The following is a 26674-nucleotide window of genomic DNA, read 5'->3' as shown; positions in this document are numbered from 1 at the left end:
TGCTGTACTAACTACCTTAAACCAATTGTTATTTAAAGTACCATGTGATCGGCCTGTACCCTGCTACCAACTCATAGAAAAAATGACGATGTAAGACATCGTAAGAAATGACGTTTGGCACCCGTAGACTTGCAAGTCCCACTGTAGTGAGCAGCAAGGTGTAGGATAGTCAATCTAGTATAGATCTATACACAAACTTATACGCTACCCAATTAAGGAGATTCTGGATACAAAACGGTCATGGCAGGTGGTGCCATGCCCCGTTACGTGGCTCACATAACTGTAATAATGTATATGTAATGTATGTGCTAGCTGTATTGTGTGTTCTTCCTCTGTCTAGCCTGTATGTATGTTCTCTCTATATCGTATTGTTTGTTTCTCTTCACTATGTATTATGTTTGTTTCTCATCACTATAAGTTATGTTTGTTTCTCATCACTATAAGTTATGTTTGTTTCTCATCACTATAAGTTATGTTTGTTTCTCATCACTATAAGTTAAGTTTGTTTCTCATCACTATAAGTTATGACACATGTATGAACTGACTCATTGTATGTTTCATTGGTCTAGTAATAGATTTGTAACTTCCTAAACTATACCTATTATAGTTTACTAGTAATGTTGTTTGTATGTATGAACATGTTTGTATACCCTTGCTACCCAAAGGTATTGAATTGGAAAGAAATAACCTTTTATATCTATATACATATACATAATATATAACTAGGATTCAAACGACCTTCGAACAAATAACCCTGATACCCTAAGTCCACAACCAAACAAGGAACAAGAAGTAAGGTGAGCTATCAGTCCTAAGTCCTTTCAATCTTGCTTATATAACTATATCTATATAGATACAATTTTAATAGAATATAAGTTTAAAAGAGTTTAAGTAACAATATTTGACATGTAAAAGAGTTTGACAAAAGCATTTGGTATGAAAAATAGTTTGTAAAACAGTTTGAAGTAAAACAGTTTGGTAACACAGTTTGAAAAGTAAGGAATCCACTTGTTTGGTAGTTATTAATCACATGTGATTGATATAATAACTATAATTGTTCAACTTGTATTCCCCCCCCCATAAAAGCATTTAAAACATTTAAAAGGTTAATTAAGGGGTATGAACTCACCTGTAGTGAGTGGTTTGGATGAACGGAATGTATAGGATGCTAAGTGTCAAGTGAAGACTTGAACACACACAAGGATCCTAGTTAACATATAATAACACATATATGTATCCAATTAGTCATTAAAAAACTAATTAACCAAGTTAAGACATCCTAAGACATGTAAAACACTTGATTTAAGTGCTATAAGTCCTAAGGATTGCATGTAAGGGTGGTAGGACCTTGTAATTGAGTTTAGTGTTCAAGGGTAAACTCCTTTGGAGTTTACGGTTTTGTGACCATCACCCCTTAAGTTTACGGTCGTAAACCCATGAGTTTACGGCCGTAAACTTATGGTACTTTGACCATTTTGTGTTTTGAAGCCTTAAAGGTCATAAGAAGCATTCCTACTTCATGTTTAAGCCTTAGGAAGTGATTAGGGCACCATTTCACTCCTTTATGGAGTTTACGGTCCTTGGACAACTTCTCTTTGGGTTTACGGCCGTAAACCCAAATGATTTATGGTCTTTTTGTTGTTTTGAGTTCCTAGCACATCAAGGAAGGGGTCTAGACGAGTTTCCAAGGCTTGGTAAGGGACTAGGGCACACTTTGGCCCCTTTGTTAGGGTTTACGGTCCAAGGTGTTCTTGGACCGTAAACACCTTTGATCCTTTGATTCTTGGGTGTTTTCTTGATAATTAGAAGTGTAACAAGTCTCATAATACACTAGGATATAAGTACTTACTAGGTAGAAGCTTGAAAAGGTGCTAAAAGTCCAAGAACACTAGTGTGTGCTCTTGGTGTTCGTGGTGAAACTTGAAGATCTACACTTTTGGAATGATTTCACGGATGGAATCATGTAAGATCAGTAGATTAAGTAAGATATCAACTTTTTAGGGATAGAAACACTTTCAATGTTGAAGATCTTGAAGAAAAGTCAGATGATACTAGAGAGAGAAATGGGTTTTGGATCTTGAAAATGTGAAAAGTGGTAAATAATGATGAAATGTCATATTTATACCCCTTTTAGGGTTTACGGCCGTAAACACCTTTGTTTAGGCCGTAAAATCCAAACTCTTGGAGTTTTGGGACTTTATTGTTGCACAATAAACCCTAGGGCATCCTCTCTCCTGATATCTCCTAAAGTACTAACTTTAAAACACTCAAACTTATTCCAAAAAGCTTGAAAATTAGCATAAACAGTTCTGAATTCTATTGAATTGAATGGTTGTATAGAATAGAAATTTCGGGTTGTCACATCATCCCCCCGTTAGAAGGAATTTCGTCCCGAAATTAGAGTTTAAGCAAATAAGTAGTTACAAATAACTAATTAAAAAGACGAGGATATTTCAGTTTCATCTGATCCTCTCGCTCCCAAGTGAATTCAGGTCCTCGCTTGGCATTCCAGCGAACCTTCACTATCAGGATACGACTTTGTTTCGTTTGCTTGACCTCCCGGTCCATGATCTCTACATGTTCTTCCATGAAGTTGAGGCTCTCGTTGATCTCGATCTCGTCGAGTGGGATTACAAGAGTCTCATCGAACAGACACTTTTTCAAGTTCGAGACGTGGGAAGTAGAATGTACGTTACTGAGTTCGCGTGGTAAGTTAAGCTTGTAAGCTACAGGGCTGATTCTAGCGAGAATCTCGAAAGGCCCTACGTATCTTGGATTTAGCTTTCCACGCTTTCCAAAGCGTATCAAGCCTTTCCAGGGTGAGACCTTCAATCGAACACGGTCGCCCACCTGGAATTCCAATGGTTTCCTTCGTTTATCAGCGTAGCTTTTCTGTCGGTCTCTAGAGGCTTTCAATCGTTCACGAATCTTAACGATCTTCTCTGTCGTTTCCCGTATGATTTCCGGACCTGTGAGAGTGCTGTAAGGAACTCGTCCTTTAGCTAACTGGGTATCACCCACCTCAGCCCAGCACAGAGGGGATCTGCACTTTCGGCCATAGAGGGCCTCGAATGGAGCAGCCTTTATGCTCGTGTGATAACTGTTGTTGTAGGAAAATTCGACAAGGGGTAAATGAGTATCCCATGCTTTCCCAAAGTCGATCACACAGGCTCGCAACATATCTTCCAAGGTTTGGATAGTCCTCTCACTTTGCCCGTCGGTCTGTGGATGGTAGGCTGTACTCATGTCCAACCTAGTTCCTAAGGAACTTTGTAGCGACTGCCAGAACCTCGAAGTGAACCTACTATCTCTGTCCGAGATAATGGATATGGGAACACCGTGCAGTCGTACATGTCACACCCCAAAACCGGAACGGCGGAAACGTTCGGGGGTGGAGGATGTCATGTACAGTATCACAACAATGCAAAGTAGTAAACAAGCAACAACATCATCCATTGCATTAATAATATAATTTAATACAAGTGTGTTCTGTCAAGTTATATAGACACCAAAAATATACATCAAAATAAAAGATGAGTCTTGAACGAGCTCCAGCTTCTCAAAGCCTGGCACCGGTATCTGTCTACTGGTGACCTGAGAATACAAGTTATTTTGAAAGAGTTTATCAGATTTAAAGCTGGTGAGATCATAAGTATATTAATGTCTGTGTTTGTATGAAAGTGTTTGTAAGTCTGTAATGTATAAGTTTTGTAAAAGTTTGTAATTGTTTGAACTCTCCTAGAAAACCCTATGTTTCCTACTAAAAGTAGCCTTCTACCAAGGCATCTAGTGTATGTGTGTGTGTCTCTTGTAAGAGTATGTATTTTCCCAAATCTGACTATCATTAACCAAAAATATAGTTTCAACATTATTGTTTACTGTGTGAATATCACAAAGTAAATGTAAAGGGAAAATGATATAGTATTGTAGTGTTGTATTAAGTAACTACTGCTGTACTAATTACTTTAAACCAATTGTTATTTAAACTACCATGTGATCGGCCTGTATCCTGCTACCGACTCCATAGAAAAACGATGATGTAAGACGTCGTAAGAAATGACGTTTGGCACCCGTAGACTTGCAAGTCCCACTGTAGCGAGCAACAAGGTGTAGGATAGTCAATACAGTATAGATCTATACACAAACTCATATGCTCTCTAATTAAGGAGATTCTGGATACAAAACGGGTCATGACAGGTAGTGCCATGCCCACGTTAAGTGGCTTACATAACTGTAAGTAATGTATATGTATATATACATGTATGTGCTAGCTGTATTGTGTGTTCTTTCACTGTCTAGCCTGTATGTTTTGTTTCTCATAACTGTGTATTATGTTTGTTTCTCATCACTATATATTATGTTTGTTTCTCATCACTATGTATTATGTTTGTTTCTCATCACCATGTATTATGTTTGTTTCTCATCACTATGTATTATGTTTGTTTCTCATCACTATGTATTATGTTTGTTTCTCATCACTATGTATTATGTTTGTTTCTCATCACTATGTATTATGTTTGTTTCTCATCACTATGTATGATGTTTGTTTCTCATCACTATGTATTACTCATGAATGAACTGACTCATTCTATGTTTCATTGTTCTAGTAATAGTATCTTCCTAAACTATACCTATTATAGTTTACTAGTGATGTTGTTTGTGTATATGAACATGTTTGTATACCCTTGCTACCCAAAGGCATTGAACTGAATGAAAGAAGTAACTTTTTATATATATACACATATACATGATATATAACTAGGATTCAAACGACCTTCGGACAAATAACCCGAATACCTTAAGTCCACAACCAAACAAGGAACAGGAAGTAAGGTGAGCTATCAGTCCCAAGTCCTTTCAATCCTACTTATATAATTATATCCATATAGATACACAAAATATAAGTTAAAAGAGTTTAATTAAAGTATTTGATAAGTAAAAGAGTTTGTAAAACAGTTTGAAGTAAAACAGTTTGATAACACAGTTTGAAAAGTAAGAAATCCACTTGTTTGGTAGTTATTAATCACATGTGATTGATATAATAACTATAATAGTTCAACTTGTATCCCCCCCATAAAAACATTTAAAAGGTTAAGTAACGGGTATGAACTCACCTGTAGTGAGTGGTTTGGATGAACGTAATGTATAGGATGCTAGGTGTCAAGTGAAGACTTGTACACACACGGTGATCCTAGCTAACATATAATATCACATATATGTATCCAATTAGTCTTTATACAACTAATTAACAAAGTTAAGACATCCTAGGACATGTAAAACACCTTATTTAAGTGCTATACATCCTAAGGATTGCATCTAAGTGTTGTAGGACATTCCTATTGAGTTTAGGGTTCAAGGGAATCCTTTATTGGAGTTTACGGTTTTGTGACCATAACTCATTGAGTTTACGGTCGTAAACCCATGAGTTTACAGCCGTAAAATCATGTTTCTTTGACCATTTTGTGTTTTTAAGCCTTAAAGATCGCAAGAAGCATTCCTACTTCATGTTTAAGCCTTAGGAAGAGATTAGGGCACCATTTCACTCCTTTTAGGAGTTTACGGTCCTTGGACCATTTCCCTTTCGGTTTATGGCCGTGAACCCAAATGGTTTATGGTCTTTTGATGTTTTCAAGTACTAAGCACATCAAGGAAGTGATCTAGGCTAGTTTCCAAGGCTTAGAAGGGACTAGGGCACACTTTGGCACCCTTTTTGGGGTTTACGGTCCAAGAACATCTTGGACCGTAAACACCTTTGATCCTTGGTTTCTTGGGTGTTTTCTTGATGTTTAGAAGTGTAACAAGCTCTATAATACTCTAGGATAGAAGTACTTACTAGGTAGAAGCTTGAAAAGGTGCTAAAAGTCCAAGAACACTAGTGTGTGTTCTTGGTGAAACTTGAAGATCTACACTTTTGGAATGATTTCACGGATGGAATCATGTTAGATCACTAGATTAAGTAAGATATCAACTTTTTAGGGTAAGAAACACTTACAAGTTGAAGATCTTGAAGAAATGTTGGATGATACTTGAGAGAGAATTGAGTTTTGGATCTTGAAAATGTGAAAAATGATAAATAATGACTAAGTGTCATATTTATACCCTCTTTTAGGGTTTACGGCCGTAAACACCTTTGTTTAGGCCGTAAACTCCAAACTCTTGGAGTTTTGGGACATTATTGTCGCACAATAAACCCTAAGGCATCCTCTCTCCTGTTATCTCTTGGAGTACTAATCTTAAAATACTCAAACTTATTCCAAAAAGCTTGAAAATTAGCAGAAACAGTTTTGACTCCTATTGAAGTGAATGGTTGTACAGAATAGAAATTTCGGGTTGTCACATCATCCCCCCGTTAGAAGGAATTTCGTCCCGAAATTAGAATTTAAGCAAATAAGTAGTTACAAATAACTAAGTACAAAGACGAGGATATTTCAGTTTGATCTGATCCTCTCGCTCCCAAGTGAATTCAGGTCCTCGCTTGGCATTCCAGCAAACCTTCATTATCGAGATACGAATTTGTTTCGTTTGCTTGACCTCTCGGTACATGATCTCTACAGGTTCTTCCACAAAGTTGAGGCTCTCGTTGATCTCGATTTCGTCAAGTGGGATTACAAGAGTCTCGTCGGACAGACACTTTTTCAAGTTCGAGACGTGGAAAGTAGAATGTACGTTACTGAGCTCGCGGGGTAAGTTAAGTTTGTAAGCTACAGGGCCGATTCTTGAGAGAATCTCGAAAGGCTCTATGTACCTTGGATTTAGCTTTCTACGCTTTCTGAAGCCTATCAAGCCCTTCCAGGGTGAGACCTTCAATAGAACATGGTCGCCCACCTGGAATTCCAACGGTTTCCTTCGTTTATCAGCGTAGCTTTTCTGTCAGTCTCTAGAGGCTTTCAATCGTTCACGAATATGAACGGGCTTCTCTATCATTTCCCGAATGATCTCCGGACCTGTGAGAGTGCTATCAGGAACTCGTCCTTTAGCTAACTGGGTATCACCCACCTCAGCCCAGCACAGAGGGGATCTGCACTTTCAGCCATAGAGGGCCTCGAATGGAGCAGCCTTTATGCTTGTGTGATAACTGTTGTTGTAGGAAAATTCGACAAGGGGTAAATGAGTATCCCATGCTTTCCCAAAGTCGATCACACAGGCTCGCAACATATCTTCCAAGGTTTGGATAGTCCTCTCACTTTGTAGTGACTGCCAGAACCTCGAAGTGAATCTACTATCTCTGTCCGAGATAATGGATATGGGAACACCGTGCAGTCGTACAATCTCCCTAATGTAAGTTGTTATAAGCTTCTCCATCTTGTCTGTTTCCTTGATAGGCAGGAAGTGTGCAGACTTGGTCAATCTGTCGACGAAGACCCATATGGTATCAAGTCCACCCGTTGTCTTGGGCAACTTGGTTATGAAATCCATAGTGATCCGCTCCTACTTCCATTCCGGTATCTCTGGCTGTTGTAGTAGACCGGAGGTTTTCTGGTATTCGACCTTGACCTTGGCGTAAGTAAGGCATTTACTCACGAACGTAGCAATCTCTGCTTTCATGTTAGGCCACCAGTATAGCTTTTTAAGATCCAGATACATCTTATCTGAACCTGGGTGGACGGAATAACGAGTGATGTGTGCCTCATTCATGACCAAGTCTCTGAAACCACCAAGTTTCGGGGTCCAGATCCGATCCATGAGAAAATAAGCTCTGCCACCCTTAACCTCCAAGTTCTTATCCATCCCTCTCAGGGATTCACCCGCCACATTTTTAGGTTTCAAAGCGTCGAGCTGAGCCTCCTTAATTTGCGTGGACAAGTGTGAATGGATAGTCATAGTCAATGATTTGACTCTACGACCAGAATATCTTTCCGACTTAGGGCATCATCTACTACGTTGGCTTTACCCGGATGATAACGAATTTCTCATTCATAATCACTGAGTAGCTCGACCCACCGTCATTGTCTCATGTTGAGCTCCTTCTGGTCGAATATGTGTTGTAGGCTTTTGTGGTCTGTAAAGATTGTGCTCTTTGTACCGTACAGGTAGTGTCTCCAGATCTTCAGAGCAAACACAACTTCTCCTAGCTCAAGATCGTGGGTAGTGTAGTTGACCTCATGTGTCTTTAGCTGTCTCGAGGCATAGGCGATGACCTTACCTCGCTGCATCAGAACACATCCGAGTCCTTGATTCGACGCATCGCAATAGACAACGAAGTCTTCTATCCCTTCGGGGAGGGATAGTATTGGTGCGGTGCACAAGGCTCGCTTGAGCGTTTGGAACGCTCTCTCCTGCTTCTCTTCCCAGTCAAAGGCCACGCCCTTCTGGGTCAGTGTTGTAAGAGGTTTTGCAATGCGGGAAAAGTTCTGAATGAACCTGCGAAAGTAGCCAGCGAGGCCTAGAAATTGACGAATTTCTGTAGGTGTCTTCGATGCTGACCAGCTCTCAATGGCTTTAATTTTGGAAAGGTCCACGTGTATTCCCTCTTCGCTAACCACGTGCCCTAAGAATTCGACTCGTCGGATCCAAAATTCGCATTTCGAGAACTTCGCATAGAGCTTCTCCGAGCGTAATGTTTCTAAGACCTGTTGCAGATGTTGACTATGTTCATCCTTACTACGAGAGTAGATAAGTATGTCAACGATGAAGCCGATGACGAACTGATCCAAGTAAGGACGACACACCCTATTCATTAAGTCCATGAATACAGCAGGCACGTTTGGTAATCCGAACGGCATCACTACGAATTCGTAGTGCCCATAACGAGTTCGTAAGGCTGTCTTCGGAACATCCTCCCCTAGCACTCGTAGTTGGTGATATCCGGACCTTAAGTCGATTTTTGAAAAGAAGTTTGCCCCTTGAAGTTGATCGAATAAATCGTCAATCCGAGGCAAAGGATAATGATTTTTTATGGTCAGTTTGTTGAGCTTCCTGTAGTCGATGCACATACGAACAAGACTGGAGCTCCCCAGGGTGAGAAGATTGGTCTTATAAAGCCCTTGATGAACAGTTCGTTAAGTTGACAGGACAGTTCTTGCATCTCTGCAGGTGCTAGACGATAGGGCGATTTGGCTACGGGGGTAGCCCCTGGAACTAAGTCGATTCGAAACTCGACTTGACGTTGCGGAGGTAATCCTGGGAGTTCTTCCGGAAAGATGTCGGGAAAGTCGCGTACTACTGGAATGTTCTGAATGTCTTTCGTTTCTTGGCTCACGTCGACCACATGAGCAAGGAATGCGCGACATTCCTTTCGCAAGAATTTCTGAGCTTGAATGCTCGAGATGATACGAAGGTTCGTGTCACACCCTAAAACTGGAACGGCGGAAACGTTCTGGGGTGGAGGACATCATGTCATGTATCACAACATATGTAGTATAGTAATCAAACTACAACAACCATTGCATTAATAGTAATAATTTTACATAGGTTACATTTAGCAACAACATCAAAAGTAAATACAGAGAATAACATAAGATGCAGCTTGGTACTAGGCTGACTTTGCAAAAGCTTCCGGAGTGTACCTGTCTATTGATGACCTGAGAATACAAGTTATTTTGAAAGCGAGTATCAGCATTTTAATGCTGGTGAGTTCATAAGTATTTAATGGCATTGATATAAATACATGTTTTTCTTCAAAATAATCTCATAAATGATGGTGGTTTAGAATTTACAGAGTATTAGAATTCCTTCCAGAAAATCCTGTATTTTCTTAATAAAAGTAGTCTTCTACCAAGACCCTATTGTTTTATGTTTAAGGAGTAATTTCCTCCAAAGGTAAGTATCTTTATCAAAATATAGTTTTTACCTTAAAGAATATGTGTGGAAATCACAAGCAAAAGTAATGGGGAAAATAATATTTTTCCTCAGCAGTAACACTGCTGGTTTAAAAGTAAATAAAAATAGACTCCAGGCGGGACGCCTCGAAAAGTCTAAAAGAATGAAGTACGGACTCCAGACGGTATCGAATGAGCAATACGTCTCGCAAAGTCTAAAAGGATGAAGTACAGACTCCAGACGGTATCGAATGAGCAATACGTCTCGCAAAGTCTAAAAGGACCTTTAATCCTAAGTAGGTTTGTTTAAAGATTTAAAATGTAGCCTAGTGTATAACTAGGAAGATATATATAATGATAATTTTATATATAGAAAATACCATGATGACACTTATTACCTTAAAGCCATGAATTATAAGGTAATTATAAAGATACTCGTAACCATACTGATTGACAATCGAATACTTGACGACCTGCTGGCGTCGGAATGAATGTGACATTTGTCACCCCTTGGCTTGGTCGGCCGGGACTGTAGCTAGCAGTCAGTATGTGGGAGTGTCTGTCCCGTATAGATCTATACACACAATACCCTCTGTCCCTCCAGGAGACTCTGGTTACCACTCGACAACGGTGAAATCCGCGTTTGAGGATGTATCTCGTGTTTTGAAATCTATATACATTTCTTTTACTAAAAGTACAAGTGTTTAGAGTATAAATATAACTAAGTTCTCCTTCATGAATGTTATGGTTGGTTTCTAAACTATACCTATTATAGTTTACTTGAGAGGTTATCTAGGTGCCTTTGCTAACCAAAGGTGATGAACTGGCTGATAGAACTTTTTGTGACTATATATGTATACATGATATATAACTAATATTTAAACGACCTTCAGATGGATAACCGATACCCTAAAGCCACATCCAAATAAGAAAAAGGAATTAAAGCGAGCTAGCCTTCCTAAGTCCTTCAAACATTACTTATATAACTATATATATATAGACATGCATTTTACAATATAAAAGCATATAAGAAGTTTTGGTAAAACCTTTGCAAAAGCTATAATAATCTAATAAGGGATTTTCATACTTTAAAAGGGATTTGAAAACAGGATTTGAAAACCTTTAGCTGGATAAAGCAGTTTAACATGCAAAAATCTATTTGCTATACAGTTATTAATCACATGTGATTGATATAATAACTCTATAGTTCAACTTGTATTCCCCCCCCCCCATAAAAGCATTTTAAATCATTTAAAAGGTTGATTCAGGGGTATGAACTCACCTGACGTGGGTGATGCGGATGAACGGATGGTATAGGATGCTAAGTGTCAAGTGAGGACTTGAACACACATGCGAATCCTATTTAACATGTAGTGATACATTTAAGTATCTAATTAGTCATTTATTAACTAATTATGCAAGTAAAGACATCCTAATACATGAAAACACTTTGCTACAGGTGCTAGGAGTACTAAGGGTTATGTATAAAGAGAGTATGGCCTCACATTGGAGTTTACTCCTCAAATGGTGGCCTTTATGAGTGTTTACGGTTTCTGGACCACTTCCCCCTTGAGTTTATGGCCGTAAACTCATGGAAGTGGTGCCATTGGGTGTTCAAAGGTCCTAAACCACTCAAGGAATTAAGCTAGACTCGAATCAAGGGCTTAGGAAGTGACTAGGTCTCGAAATGACCCTTCTTTGGAGTTTACGGTCCTTGGACCACTCCTTGGGAGTTTACGGTCGTAAACACATGGGTTTATGGCCATAAACTCATGTTTGCCCATGTCTTTCATGTTTTGGTGTTTCTATCTTATGCATGCAAGGTTCTAGTCACTTATACAAGCATTGGAAGGTGTTAAGGGCACTTAAACACCTTTGGAAGGTGTTTACGGTTTTGGGAGGTCTCCCCAAACCGTAAACACATGTTTTCTTTGGGATCTTGATGTTCGTCAAGGGTTTAACATGTTTTCTAAGTGAATAACTTGATAGGAGAAGTGTACTTACTTATAGGAAGCTCGAAAGAGTGTTTAGAGCCCAAGAACACTAGTGTGTGTTCTTGGTGTTCTTGGTGTTTTGAAGAACACTTGAAGATCTAAGAAAAGAGGAGATTTCCATGGATGAAATCGAGTATAAACACTAGATAAAGTGTTATATGAACGAATCTAGGAAGAAAACACTTACATTTTGGCGGATTTGAAGGAAATATGATATGATACTTGAGAGAGAATTCTTGGTGTTCTTGAAGTTGGAAGTGAAAAATTGGAAATGGAGGGTAAACTCATGCTATATGCATGAGTCCATGAAAAAGGGAGTTTACGGCCCAAACACCCCTTGTTTGGCCGTAAACACCTAGTCAAGGTGTTTATTGTTTATTCGTTACACAACACACCTAACGCACACTTCCATTTATTTGCTCGTTTGACGAAAAATTAAAATAAAATACTCAAACGGACTTAAAACTGGCCAAAAAATGTTTTGAGATGAATTTGGCTAATTTTTGAAGTGCTTGATTGCGGAGTTTAAACAAATGAAAATTTCGGGTTGTCACATCATCCCCCCGTTAGAGGGAATTTCCTCCCGAAATTAGAGTTCAAGCACACACGCAGATGCAATTGAGTGAAGCAAAAGATGAGGATGCTTTAGTTTCTTCAGTTCCTCACGCTCCCAAGTGAATTCAGGTCTTCGCTTGGTGATTCGGCGAACCTTCACTACCGGGATACGGCTTTGCTTGGGTCGTTTGACTTCTATAGGTTCCTACACGCAGTTGGGTTCTCATTGATTTCGATCTTGACGAGTGGGATTTCGAGAGTCACGTCGGACAAGCACTTTTTTTCAAATCTAAGATGTGGATAGATTTGGGTGGAATTTATGGAATTCCTAAAGTAGCTGAGGTCTGACGGGGGTTGGATCAATTCTTATCAAGAATTTCGGATGGTCCTAAGTTTCTTTGGGGAGATAGAATGTTTCGGTACTTAGAACATATTGTACTTCCATGGTTAGATCATCACTTGGCGTGATCGCCATTGTGAAGTTCCAAAACTTCTTTCACACCGGGGGGGGGGGTGTATTCTCCGGTTTGGTTCTCAGAAGGCTCAGGTCGTCTTCGGATTCGTATTTCCTACTGATTGGCTTTCGGAGGTTTTCTGGATATGTGAAAAATGGTTATGTGACATCTATCTCGACCTAGTGCAAAATGGACCTGCACTTCTAACTCTTAAGGTGTTTCTAACGGAAACTCTCAAAGTCAGTGTGATAGGGGGGTTTTACCTGACGATGTTTTTCACAGTATGATCCCTATTCGGAAAGAATCATGTTCTCACTCGCTTCGTTGTTTCATGGATAGTAGTCTCTGGTCAGGGCTAACTTAGCCCTTAGAGATTTTTCTGAAGTGCTGGACTATTTCAGGAGGTGGTTTTACTATTTCTTTTGAGATAGTATTCTTTGGAACACCTAGTAGTCCAACGAATCTCTGACATGCCCCATTCTCCGATGGGTTGGCTCCCTCCAGTTTGTAGGAAGCGCGTGTTCATGTATAACCCATCGACTAATCACCTAGACTGGTGTCGAGTCTTCAATCTCTTTATGATCTGGGTTATAAGGCTTAACGCAACATACCATTTTACTTTATTCAAGTATTCTTGGTTGCGGAGGTGGTCATGTGGTTCCTAGCATTGTAGTATTAACTTTGGAGAATGCAGTCAATCGTCTATAGGGCGACGGTGACTTTTTCTCGCATGAAGAGGCGTTGTGTCCTAGGCACTACTCGTCTGTAACGGGATGGACGAAGTGCCTGATTAGTGTGAGTATCCCTTGCAACTACTCTTCTGGTGTTACCGAGTTTTCTCGATCTATATTAAATCTAGAGAGTATAGGGTTCCGTCGCTCAGAACTTCTAATTTCCTCATCCATTCTTCTCAGAGTTTAACCTGTCACAGCTTCCAGGTTTCCGGGATCTCTGCTGAGATGCTTAATTCGTGGGATTAAGCGTGAATGGATGGTCGTAGTCAATGCTTTTGACTCTTACGACTTGGTTTATTTTTCTTAACCGAGGGTGTTAGCTACTATGTTGGCTTAACCGGGATGACAACAAATTTCGTATTTGTGGTCATTTTAGTAGCTCAACCCGCAGTGGTTCTCTTGAATCCAACTCCCTTTTTTTTTGGGAAAGGATGAAGGGTCTTATTATAAGGTTCGTGGTAGACCTCATACTCGGATTAATCACTAATACTCGGTGTATGCAAGTCGTATATAATTGAGATTTGACGGGATGTTCAGATGTGTGGCCCCACCCCAGACCCACAACCCAACGAGGAACAGGGAGTAGGGAGGAATCACACATCTTAAATCTTGTTGATCTAAATTATATACCACTCTAATGCATATACTTAGTAGTAGTAAGTTAATCCTATGAGTTCTCTCTCTTGATTCACGAACCTGATTGTGCGGTGCGGATAGCCTTTCTGGGGGATCTTTTGAGTAGGCTTCGGGCGGTTGTTGTCTTCCGGAGAATCTGCGGTGTCTTTCGCTTCTGGTTTTAATGTCTATGGAGGGGTTGGTTAACACTACGTGGTACCCTTCTCCTAGGTACTTCGGAAGGTTTGGATAAGAGAGACGACTGACGGATCGCATTAGGTTTTCTTATTAGGTTCGGAAGAACCTTTATTTGACGCATATGCTATGGTGAAAGTTCTCTTTACACAGCACTAGGAATTTTCACATCGTCGCACCAAGTCGAGCCATGATTGACGGTAGTGTCGAATTCAACGAACATCGACATGATATGGAATGGAGATTGATAGGACCATGTGCTGAACAGGGCACACAAGTTCTTAGCGTCTTGGGTTTCGTCCATGGTATCATTATCGCGGATACTTGGACCGATAGAATTGATGCGGAACTCTAGGGGGTCCTGATGTTTTAAAGTAATGTACTTTTCATGAATAGATTTCTCACGAGGCCTCTCTATAATCGACTAGTATACACTAGTCGTGTATAATTAAGATTAAAAGGACTGTTGATTGAGCAACTTCGCCCTAAATCCACAACCAAACGAGGAACAGGAGATAAGACAGCATCACTCACTCGAGGTCTATCAATCTTAATTTAATTGGCCTTAACGTATATATCAAGCCATCATAGCTTTACCTAATGGGTTTTTGAATTCTTACAACAGTTCTGCGACTTTCGCCTTAACGAGGGTGTAATTACAATTAGAATTGATTTATTTATAGTTCTCAGTTAGCTACTTAAGATTGAGAGACGTACCAAAATTCTACCGGGTTCTTTGGTGCTTCTCCTAGGCATTAGGGTTAAACTCCTCCTGCGCCTTTATCATTTCTTTCAGTTGGGCAGTCCCTCTTGAAGTGCCAAATTTCACCACAAAGATGGCATATTGGATTGGTCCCAACATTGGTGGTTGATGTAATGAACTCAATCGGGGTTCTGCAGATACGAGAGGTATGCCCGTTCCTGTTGCATCTGACACTTGCTGCAACGAGGGAGGTTTCCTAGGTATGGTCTTCTTGTAGTCGAGATGGAAGGGTTGACAGGGGTATTGACTACCTCAGCTCGTTGCCCTTTGGAAGGTCCTTGAGTCGAGGTACTTCCCTCATCATTCTTAAACTTTCTCTTCAATGGATTTGGTTGGGGTTCTTGGGTGGCTGGGTACACAGGTGTGGGTTGCTGCTGTCCATTGCTAAGATCGGGATTCCCAATAGGGCTCTTGCTAACATCGGCATTGTCAGCATTCAGGTGAGCCATGACAGCTGCTACGGCTGCTGAGACTGCAGCTCGGAACGTAGCTTCATCGTATTGAAGGATCGGTGCCTTACCAGCGGGTTGGTTACGTTTCTTCGGAGGCATGGTTTTTCCCACACGAAAAGGAACCCAAGCTGATGAGAGACGATGGTTAACCCTAGACGTATCTTCTTTACTATGATAGGCACAAATTTTCCCGCGCCTAGATTTATGGTTATCTGAGCGTCGACCTACATCCCTATGATGCAGTTTCGGTAACAGGGTAGGAGTAAGTGTATCGGAAAGCCATAAAATGGGTGTCGTTCCTACTAAGTTATCATTACGTTGGAGAGGTTCACTCTCCGGCCTTGAAAAGATTTGAGAGAAGTTCGGAACGAAGATCATAGAAGAAAAGGCTCATGAAAACTTATGGCTAAACACTCTCAATCGAGGTTTTGAGATCCGATCTATTCGTATTAATTGCGACGGGAAACACGACTTGCCTAACACATAGTGTGAGCAGTGTAATCACTCACTCACTAAATGGTATTATTTTATGGATTTATTAGCGTCACGGTAACGATGAAAAGACATTTCTCAGGTTCCATGTATTGGCTCCCTCTGTCTACCTCTTATCCTTGACTAGAACGGGCGTTGGTTTCCTTCGGGTACTTACCTAGGGTTCTCTTCTCTTGTAGATCTATTGAATTTCTACTCCGCCTTACTTCTGATTCTGACTCTGAGTGTCATCCGTTCACAATGGAGGACTGAAAGCTCGGAAGTTGAGGCGAATTTCCCGCCGATGTCCCTAAAAGGTATAGGCACATGGTGATTTCAATAGTCTCGTCCATGTTCATTTATTTCCTGAATGGAAATCTTCTCAATGAACCTCTTATGGGTATGTATCGACTCTCCTGCCGATTACTGAAGTGGATAAGGTTTTCTAAAAGGGGTTCGTGCGAGAATGGAAATGTCTAAATAATCCTAAGAGATTATTAAAACATTTCACTGGGTGATCGATATCGAGTCCTGCTGCAATTACATAGCGTACACAAATCATATATAACTTAGATCTGATAGGCCTTCGAATATGTGATACTACTCTATATCCACATCCAAACAAGGAAACGGAAGTAGAGCGAAACCACACATTCGTAGCCTATGAGATCCTTACTATATATAATCTTGGAAGTATACACTTTGTAATCATAGGTCTATCAATAAGGATCTTTTTAGTTCTCACGCAAGGTTATTTATGGTTCCTAAAATACCCCTATGGTATTTTAATTACATGTTTGATTCTAATCTTCCGAACATGCTTCTGGGTCTATTGTGAGTCTTTTAGTATCCTAAAATACTCCTATAGTATTTTAAACTTTATGTTTGGCTCTAGCATTCCTATTTGGTAAGTTTCAGATTTGTTGCAACATCACTATCACTCCCAAGCACACGTTAGTCGCATCTCGAATAAATATAGTTGATCAGGTTATATTTATTCCAACTTACGATTACATAACTGCCCAGGTTTGACGGTAATGGTCAACATCCAAAGACTTTCATTCTTATTCCTCTTGTGATACTTTGTTCGGGTGTTTAGGATTATGGATGTTCTTATACTTTTGTAAAATATGGTTATATTTTAAAGTATAATTCTTGGTCAGAGTATTTTATCCCAATGTATTTATAGGTCGTATATCTTTTATGATTAGATATACTGAGCTCACTATAAACAATGCTCTGATACCAATCTATCACACCCCAAAACCGGAACGGCGGAAACATTCTGGGGTGGAGGACGTCATGTCAAGTATCACAACATATGTAGTATAGTCATCAAAGTACAACAACCATTGCATTAATAGTAATAATTTTACATAGGTTACATTTAGCAACAACATTAAAAGTAAATACAGAGAATAACATAAGATGCAGCTTGGTACTAGGCTGACTTCGCAAAAGCTCCCGGAGTGTACCTGTCTATTGATGACCTGAGAATACAAGTTATTTTGAAAGCGAGTATCAGCATTTTAATGCTGGTGAGTTCATAAGTATTTAATGGCAATGATATAAATACATGTTTTTCTTCAAAATAATCTCATAAAAGATGGTGGTTTAGAATTTACAGAGTATTAGAATTCCTTCCAGAAAGTCCTATATTTTCTTAATAAAAGTAGTCTTCTACCAAGACCCTATTGTTTTATGTTTAAGGAGTAATTTCCCCCAAAGGTAACTATCTTTATCAAAATATAGTTTTTACCTTAAAGAATATCTGTGGAAATCACAAGCAAAAGTAATGGGGAAAATAATATTTTTCCTCAGCAGTAACACTGCTGGTTTAAAAGTAAATAAACATAGACTCCAGGCGGGACGCCTCGAAAAGTCTAAAAGAATGAACTACGAACTCCAGACGGTATCGAATGAGCAATACGTCTCGCAAAGTCTAAAAGGATGAAGTACAGACTCCAGACGGTATCAAATGAGCAATACGTCTCGCAAAGTCTAAAAGGACCTTTAATCCTAAGTAGGTTTGTTTTAGGATTTAAAATGTGGCCTAGTGTATAACTAGGAAGATATATATAATGATAATTTCATATATAGAAAATACCATGATGACACTTATTACCTTAAAGCCATGAATTATAAGGTAACTATAAAGATACTCATAACCATACTGATTGACAATCGAATACTTGACGACCTGCTGGCGTCGGAATGAATGTGACATTTGTCACTCCTTGGCTTTGTCGGCCGGGAGTGTAGTTAGCAGTCAGGGTGTGGGAGTGTTTGTCCCGTATAGATGTATACATACAATACCCGCTCTCCCTCCAGGAGACTCTGGTTACCACTCGACAACGGTGAAATCCGCATTTGAGGATGTATCTCGTGTTTTGAAATCTATATACCTTTCTTTTACTAAAAGTACAAGTGTTTAGAGTATAGATATAACTAAGTTCTCCTTCATGAATGTTATGGTTGGTTTCTAAACTATACCTATTATAGTTTACTTGAGAGGTTATCTAGGTGCCTTTTGCTACCCAAAGGTGATGAACTGGCTGATAGAACTTTTTGTGACTATATATGTATACATGATATATAACTAATATTTAAACGACCTTCGGACGGATAACCGATACCTTAAAGCCACATCCAAACAAGGAAAAGGAATTAAAGCGAGCTAGCCTTCCTAAGTCCTTCAAACATTACTTATATAACTATACATATATAGACATGCATTTTACAATATAAAAGCATATAAGAAGTTTTGGTAAAACCTTTGAAAAATCTATAATAATCTAAAAAGGGATTTTCATACTTTAAAAGAGATTTGAAAACAGGATTTGAAAACCTTTAGCTGGATAAAGCAGTTTAACATGCAAAAATCTATTTGCTATACAGTTATTAATCACATGTGATTGATATAATAACTCTATAGTTCAACTTGTATTCCCCCCCCATAAAAGCATTTAAAATCATTTAAAAGGTTGATTCAGGGGTATGAACTCACCTAACGTGGGTGATTCGGATGAAAGGATGGTATAGGATGCTAAGTGTCAAGTGAGGACTTGAACAGACACGCGAATCCTATTTAACATGTAGTGATACATTTAAGTATCTAATTAGTTATTTATTAACTAATTATGCAAGTAAAGGCGTCCTAATACATGAAAACACTTTGCTACAAGTGCTAGGAGTACTAAGGGTTGTATATAAAGAGAGTATGGCCTCACATTGGAGTTTACTCCTCAAATGGTGGCCTTTATGAGTGTTTATGATTTTTGGACCACTTCCCCCTTGAGTTTACGGCCGTAAACTCATGGAAGTGGTGCCATCGGGTGTTCAAAGGTCCTAAACCACTCAAGGAATTAAGCTAGACTTGAATCAAGGGCTTAGGAACTGACTAGGGCTCGAAATGACCCTTCTTTGGAGTTTACGGTCCTTGGACCACTCCTTGGGAGTTTACGGTTGTAAACACATGGTTTTACGTCTGTAAACTCATGTTTGCCCATGTCTTTCGTGTTTTGGTGTTTCTATCTTATGCATGCAAGTTTCTAGTCACTTATACAAGCATTGGAAGGTGTTAAGGGCACTTAAACACCTTTGGAAGGTGTTTACGGTTTTCGGAGGTCTCCCCAAACCATAAACACATGTTTCTTGGGGATCTTGATGTTCTTCAAGGGTTTAACATGTATTCTAAGTGAATAACTTGATAGGAGAAGTGTACTTACTTATAGGAAGCTCGAAAAAGTGTTTGGAGCCCAAGAACACTAGTGTGTGTTCTTGTTGTTCTTGGTGTTTTGAAGAACACTTGAAGATCTAAGAAAAGAGGAGATTTCCATGGATGAAATCGAGTATAAACACTAGATAAAGTGTTATATGAACGAATCTTGGAAGAAAACACTTACATTTTGGCGGATTTGACGGAAATATGATATGATACTTGAGAGAGAATTCTTGGTGTTCTTGAAGTTGGAAGTGAAAAATGGGAAATGGAGGGTAAACTCATGCAATATGCATGAGTCCATGAAAAAGGGAGTTTACGGCCCAAACACCTCTTGTTTGGCCGTAAACACCTAGTCAAGGTGTTTATTGTTTATTCGTTACACAACACACCTAACGGACACTTCCATTTATTTGCTCGTTTGACGAAAAATTAAAATAAAATACTCAAACGGACTTAAAACCGGCCAAAAAATGTTTTGAGATGAATTTGGCTAATTTTTGAAGTGCTTGATTGCGGAGTTTAAACAAATGAAAATTTCGGGTTGTCACAGTTCGTGCCGGGTTTGTCGCCATAAACTACTAGAGTTTCGCCAGACGGCAGATTAAGGCGTACAGCCTTTTCGGAACACATGATGTCGGCACGATGAAGACTCAACCAATCCATGCCGATAATGACGTCGAAACTTTTAATGGAGACCGGCATGAGGTCGATCGAAAATGAATGGTTATCTAGTGTTAGGGTACACCCTATGAATATATTGCTAGTGCTCTCCGACTTTCCATTAGCCATTTCTACAGTGAACGGTTCTTCAAGTGCTCGTGATTTTTGCTTAAGTAAATGAGCAAATTTTTGGTTCACGAAACTCCTCTCCGCTCCACTATCAAACAGAATGCATGCATAAGAGTTATCGAGGAGAAACGTACCAGTGACCACTGTGGGGTCGGCAACCGCTTCCTCGTGGCCTATGGCCAAAACTCTTGCCACTCCACCGGCATTCCCTGCCTTCGGGCAGTTTCTTTTGTAGTGGCCTACCTCGCCACAACCGTAGCAAGCTTGGCCCACTCCTGTGCCGGGGACTTGGTTGATTGGCCTAGCCGGAGCTTTGCAGAAACGGGCAATGTGCCCCTTCCTGTTGCAGTTCAAACACTGCATTTCCCGGCAGGCACTGACGTGGTGGAAGTTGCATTTGTTGCACATAGGCAAACTTCCAGCGTACTGCTTTACCGGAGCAGCAGCGGCAGGTGCTATCGCAGCATGAACTGCCACGACCTGCTGCTTTTTGGCAGCCTTTGTCTTTCCCTTGTCATCCCAAAACTTCCGCTTGGAATCTGCGGTTCTGGTGAGTTCTGAGATGGTCAGGGTTGTTGTCGCGGCCGGGGTACGAATCCCATGGTCTATAAGCCGATGTGCCAATCGCTTGGCACTATCGAATGTAGTGGGACTAGGGTTGGAAGCCAAAACATTTCCCTGGAATGGAGGCACCAGCCCCCATATGTATCTTTCAATCTTCTTGCCCTCTGTAGGAACCATGTTGGGACAGAGGGCCACCATTTCACAGATCCTGGCAGTGTAGGAAACTATGTTGGAGCCCTCCATGGTTAGGCTCCACAGTTCTTCCTCTAGTTTTTGGATTTCGCCCCTCGGGCAGTACTCTTCAACCATTAGCTCTCTCAGAGCTTCCCAGCCCATAGAATTTGCCACTATAAGGGATAGTGACTTGAAATGGCTATTCCACCATGTTAGGGCTTTTGACTCAAAGGTGCAAGCAGCAAACTTGACCTTGCTCCCTTCATAACAGGAGCAGATTTCGAAAACCGATTCGGTCTTCACGAACCATTGCGAGAGGGCAATGACTCCGCCTGTCCCTTTGAAGGACAATGGCTTGCAGTTAGTGAAGTCCTTTTAGGAGCACTCTTTCAAGCGCACAGGGATTTCACCATGAGTAGATAGGACAGGGGTTCCTCCTCCAGTGGAACCAGAAGAATGATATTGTGAGATGGCTGTAGCCACAGCCGCAGCTACAGCAGCATTTAGAGCTGCCGTATCGAATTGAGGAGCAGGTGGTGTCGCAGTGATTGGAGGATCGCGTCTTGTCGATCGAGGTGGATGCATCTTTCAACTATAAGTTTACAAAGACAAATATATTGATAAGAATTTAATAGGATAATTGATGAAAATGACTCATTGACTAACTCTCCATAGCCCACCAGCACAATTGACTAGCACGATTGAATGTAGATCTAGAACTAACAGATGATAGCATTTGGATAATAAATTCCATGAGATTAGCTATTTGTCAACAATACTAGAATTACAGATGTAATGAGTTTGGGAAAAATGACCTAGAAGTAGGCCTTACATCAACCAAGATGGGAAAATTTTGACAGAACTATGATCTAATCAAGACCTAACAGGTCTAAGATTTACAAAGATAGGAAATTATACTAGAGTTTTTACACAAACTAGGTTATATCCAAAAGAGAAGTCGATGAGACTCTATCGGCGACGAGAACTACTAGAGTGAGTTCTTGACTCCGACAGAAGACGTTCTATGTTCCTCACGTGCCTATCGGACCTTACTTGCTGAGCTCGAAGTTCCCTGACTTCAGCTTGGGTCTCAGCAAGTTCCCTTTGCAGAACTGCATTGCGGACCAGAGTCCTTTCATGAGCAGACTCAAGTTGGCGAATGCGGACGGTGTTAACGCCAGAGTTGGCGTCAATCTCTACGACTCGGTCGATAGTTGCTCGACCCTGTACTGTGTTCCGGGAAATCCTACGAATCATGATGGGTAGGACCGTGTCAGCTGAACCTCCCTCGGTGAGGTTGTAGAAGCTTATGTCTACATTGTAGGGAACGGGTTGACCTTGTTCTTGACTCCATCTATTCATGTTTGTGGCCCACAGAGGTGTGGGTCCTTGAAATGCTGGACGATGGTTTGGGTTTAGGTCTTGAGCAGCTGGGGGTTGGTTGTTGACTTCCGGCTCCGAGTCAGAGTCATCAGAAAAGCCTTTCGCTTGGTAATCATCCAACGGGATTGGGTGATCATCTTCGTGCTCTTCTCCCAGCCATCCTGCATTGCCGTGGTTGGGGTAGTATGGGTCTCCGGGAAGATGGAATCCAGCCATGATATCTACGCGAGAAGAGGGATAAAGAAATAACTAAATAGACGTACTAATTAGATAATTATAAGATGATCTTTATCAGTTACTTCAACATTTGCGTAGTGCATACCAGTCATATGTAACCAAGACAGGATAGACCTTCGAATAAGTGACCCTAACTCTAAGTCCACAACCAAACAAGGAACAGGAAGTAAAGCAAAGATCACAGATTCTAAGTCTATGATATCCTCGATACATATAACCTTAGCGTATCCACGCAGCAACTATTGATATACTAATAAAGGCCTTTAGTTCTCAGATAAGTAATTAAAGTAACACAAAATACTCCTATAGTATTTTAAGTTTATGTTCTGTTCTACTGTTCTCCTTGTAGTAGTGTTGGTAAGTTTTTAGACTTGTTGCAACCTCACAACCACACTTAGGCACATGCTAATCACTCCTCGGATAATGTAGTTGATCAGGCTACATCTTCCCAGCTTTGAGTATATGTCTCTATGTCTACTTGTGCTATCCAACAATCGTAATACTTTTGTTCTGTCCTAGTGACACTGATTTTAGTATGAATGCAGGCATGTATACTTAGTTAAATATTTTATTATTTAAAGTATAAACTCTTACAGAGTATTTTAATCCCGCTGTGTTTATAGTTCGTATATCTTTTATGGGTTGATACACTCGATTCACTAGAAACAATGCTCTGATACCAATCTGTCACACCCCAAAACCGGAACGGCGGAAACGTTCGGGGGTGGAGGACGTCATGTACAGTATCACAACAATGCAAGGTAGTAAACAAGTAACAACATCATCCATTGCATTAATAATATAATTTCATTCAAGTGTGTTCTGTCAAGTTAAATAGACACCAAAAATATGTATCAAAATAAAAGATGAGTCTTGAACGAGCTCCATCTTCTCAAAACCTGGCACCGGTACTCGTCTACTGGTGACCTGAGAATAGAAGTTATTTTGAAAGAGTTTATCAGCTTCAAAGCATTTGTAAGATGTTTGTAAGATGTTTGTAAGATGTTTGTAAAAGTGTTTGTATAAGTTTGTAAAAGTTTGAATTCTCCTAGAAAACCCTATGTTTCCTACTAAAAGTAACCTTCTACCAAGGCATCTAGTGTCTGTGTGTGTGTCTCTTGTAAGAGTATGTATTTTCCCAAATCTGACTATCATTAACCAAAAATATAGTTTTTACATTACTTTTCATTGTGTGAATGTTCACAAAGTGAATGAAATGGGAAAAATGGAATAGTACTGTAATGTTATATTAAGTAACTACTGATGTACTAACTACCTTAAACCAATTGTTATTTAAAGTGCCATGTGATCGGCCTATACCCTGCTACCGACTCATAGAAAAACGACGATGTAAGACGTCGTAAGAAATGACGTTTGGCACCCGTAGACTTGCAAGTCCCACTGTAGCGAACAGCAAGGTGTAGGATAGTCAATCCAGTATAGATCTATACACAAACTCATACGCTCCCCAATTAAGCAGATTCTAGATACAAAACGGTCATGGCAGGTGGTGCCATGCCCCGTTACGTGGCTCACATAACTGTAATAATGTATATGTAATGTATGTGCTAGCTGTATTGTGTGTTCTTCCTCTGTCTAGCCTGTATGTATGTTCTCTCTGTATGGTATTGTTTGTTTCTCTTCACTATGTATTATGTTTGTTTCTCATCACTATAAGTTATGTTTGTTTCTCATCACTATAAGTTATGACACATGTATGAAGTGACTCATTGTATGTTTCATTGGTCAAGTAATAGATTTGTAACTTCCTAAATTATACCTATTATAGTTTACTAGTAATGTTGTTTGTATGTATGAACATGTTTGTATACCCTTGCTACCCAACGGTATTGAACTGGAAAGAAATAACCTTTAATATCTATATACATATACATAATATATAACTAGGATTCAAACGACTTTCGGACAAATAACCCTGATACCCTAAGTCCACAACCAAACAAGGAACAAGAAGTAAGGTGAGCTATCAGTCCTATGTCCTTTCAATCCTACTTATATAACTATATATATATATATATATATATATATATATATATATATATATATATTTTAACAGAATATAAGTTTAAATGAGTTTAAGTAACAGTATTTGACATGTAAAAGAGTTTGACAAAAGCATTTGGTATGAAAAAGAGTTTGTAAAACAGTTTGAAGTAAAACAGTTTGGTAACACAGTTTGAAAAGTAAGAAATCCACTTGTTTGGTAGTTATTAATCACATGTGATTGATATAATAACTATAATTGTTCAACTTGTATTCCCCCCATAAAAGCATTTAAAGCATTTAAAAGGTTAATTAAGGGGTATGAACTCACCTATAGTGAGTGGTTTGGATGAACGAAATGTATAGGATGCTAAGTGTCAAGTGAAGACTTGAACACACACAAGGATCCTAGTTAACATATAATAACACATATATGTATTCAATTAGTCATTAAACAACTAACTAACCAAGTTAAAACATCCTAAGACATGTAAAACACTTGATTTAAGTGCTATAAGTCCTAAGGATTGCATCTAAGGGTGGTAGGACCTTGTAATTGAGTTTAGGGTTCAAGGGTAAACTCCTTTGGAGTTTACGGTTTTGTGACCATCACCCCTTGAGTTTAGGGTCGTAAAACCATGCGTTTACGGCCGTAAACTCATGGTACTTTCACCATTTTGTGTTTTGAAGCCTTAAAGGTCATAAGAAGCATTCCTACTTCATGTTTAAGCCTTAGGAAGTGATTAGGGCACCATTTCACTCCTTTATGGAGTTTACGGTCCTTGGACCACTTCTCTTTGGGTTTACGGCCGTAAACCCAAATGACTTATGGTCTTTTTGTTGTTTTGAGTTCCTAGCACATCAAGGAAGGGGTCTAGACTAGTTTCCAAGGCTTGGTAAGGGACTAGGGCACACTTTGGCCCCTTTGTTAGGGTTTACGGTCCAAGGTGTTCTTGGACCGTAAACACCTTTGATCCTTTGATTCTTGGGTGTTTTCTTGATGATTAGAAGTGTAACAAGTCTCATAATACACTAGGATAGAAGTACTTACTAGGTAGAAGCTTGAAAAGGTGCTAAAAGTCCAAGAACACTAGTGTGTGTTTTTGGTGTTCTTGGTGAAACTTGAAGATCTACACTTTTGGAATGATTTCACGGACGGAATCATGTAAGATTGTCACACCCCAAAACCGGAACGGCGGAAACGTTCTGGGGTGGAGGACGTCATGTCAAGTATCACAACATATGCAGTATAGTAATCAAAGTACAACAACCATTGCATTAATAGTAATAATTTTACATAGGTTACATTTAACAACAACATCAAAAGTAGATATAGGAAATAACATAAGCTGCAGCTTGGTACTAGGCTGACTTCGCAAAAGCTCCTGGAGTGTACCTGTCTACTGATGACCTGAGAATACAAGTTATTTTGAAAGAGAGTATCATCATTTTAATGCTAGTGAGTTCATAAGTATTTAATGACATTGATATAAATACATGTTTTTCTTCAATATAATCTCACTAGATAATGGTGATTTGAGTTTACAGAGTATCAGAACCCTTTCCAAAAAATCCTATATTTTCTCATAAAAGTAGTCTTCTACCAAGACCCAATTGTTTTATTTTTAAGGAGTAATTTCCCCCAAAGGTAACTATCATTATCAAAATATAGTTTATACTTTAAGGAATATGTGAGAAGATCACAAGCAAAAGTAATAGGGAAAATACTATTTTACCTCAGCAGTAACGCTGCTGACTAAAATTGAATAAAACATAGACTCCAAGTGGTATCGAATGAACCATACGC

Source organism: Lactuca virosa, chromosome 8, assembly GCF_052849685.1.
Source record: "Lactuca virosa cultivar CGN04683 chromosome 8, Lactuca_virosa_CGN04683_v6, whole genome shotgun sequence".
Taxonomy (NCBI): domain Eukaryota; kingdom Viridiplantae; phylum Streptophyta; class Magnoliopsida; order Asterales; family Asteraceae; genus Lactuca; species Lactuca virosa.
Note: the sequence above shows the minus strand (reverse complement) of the source record.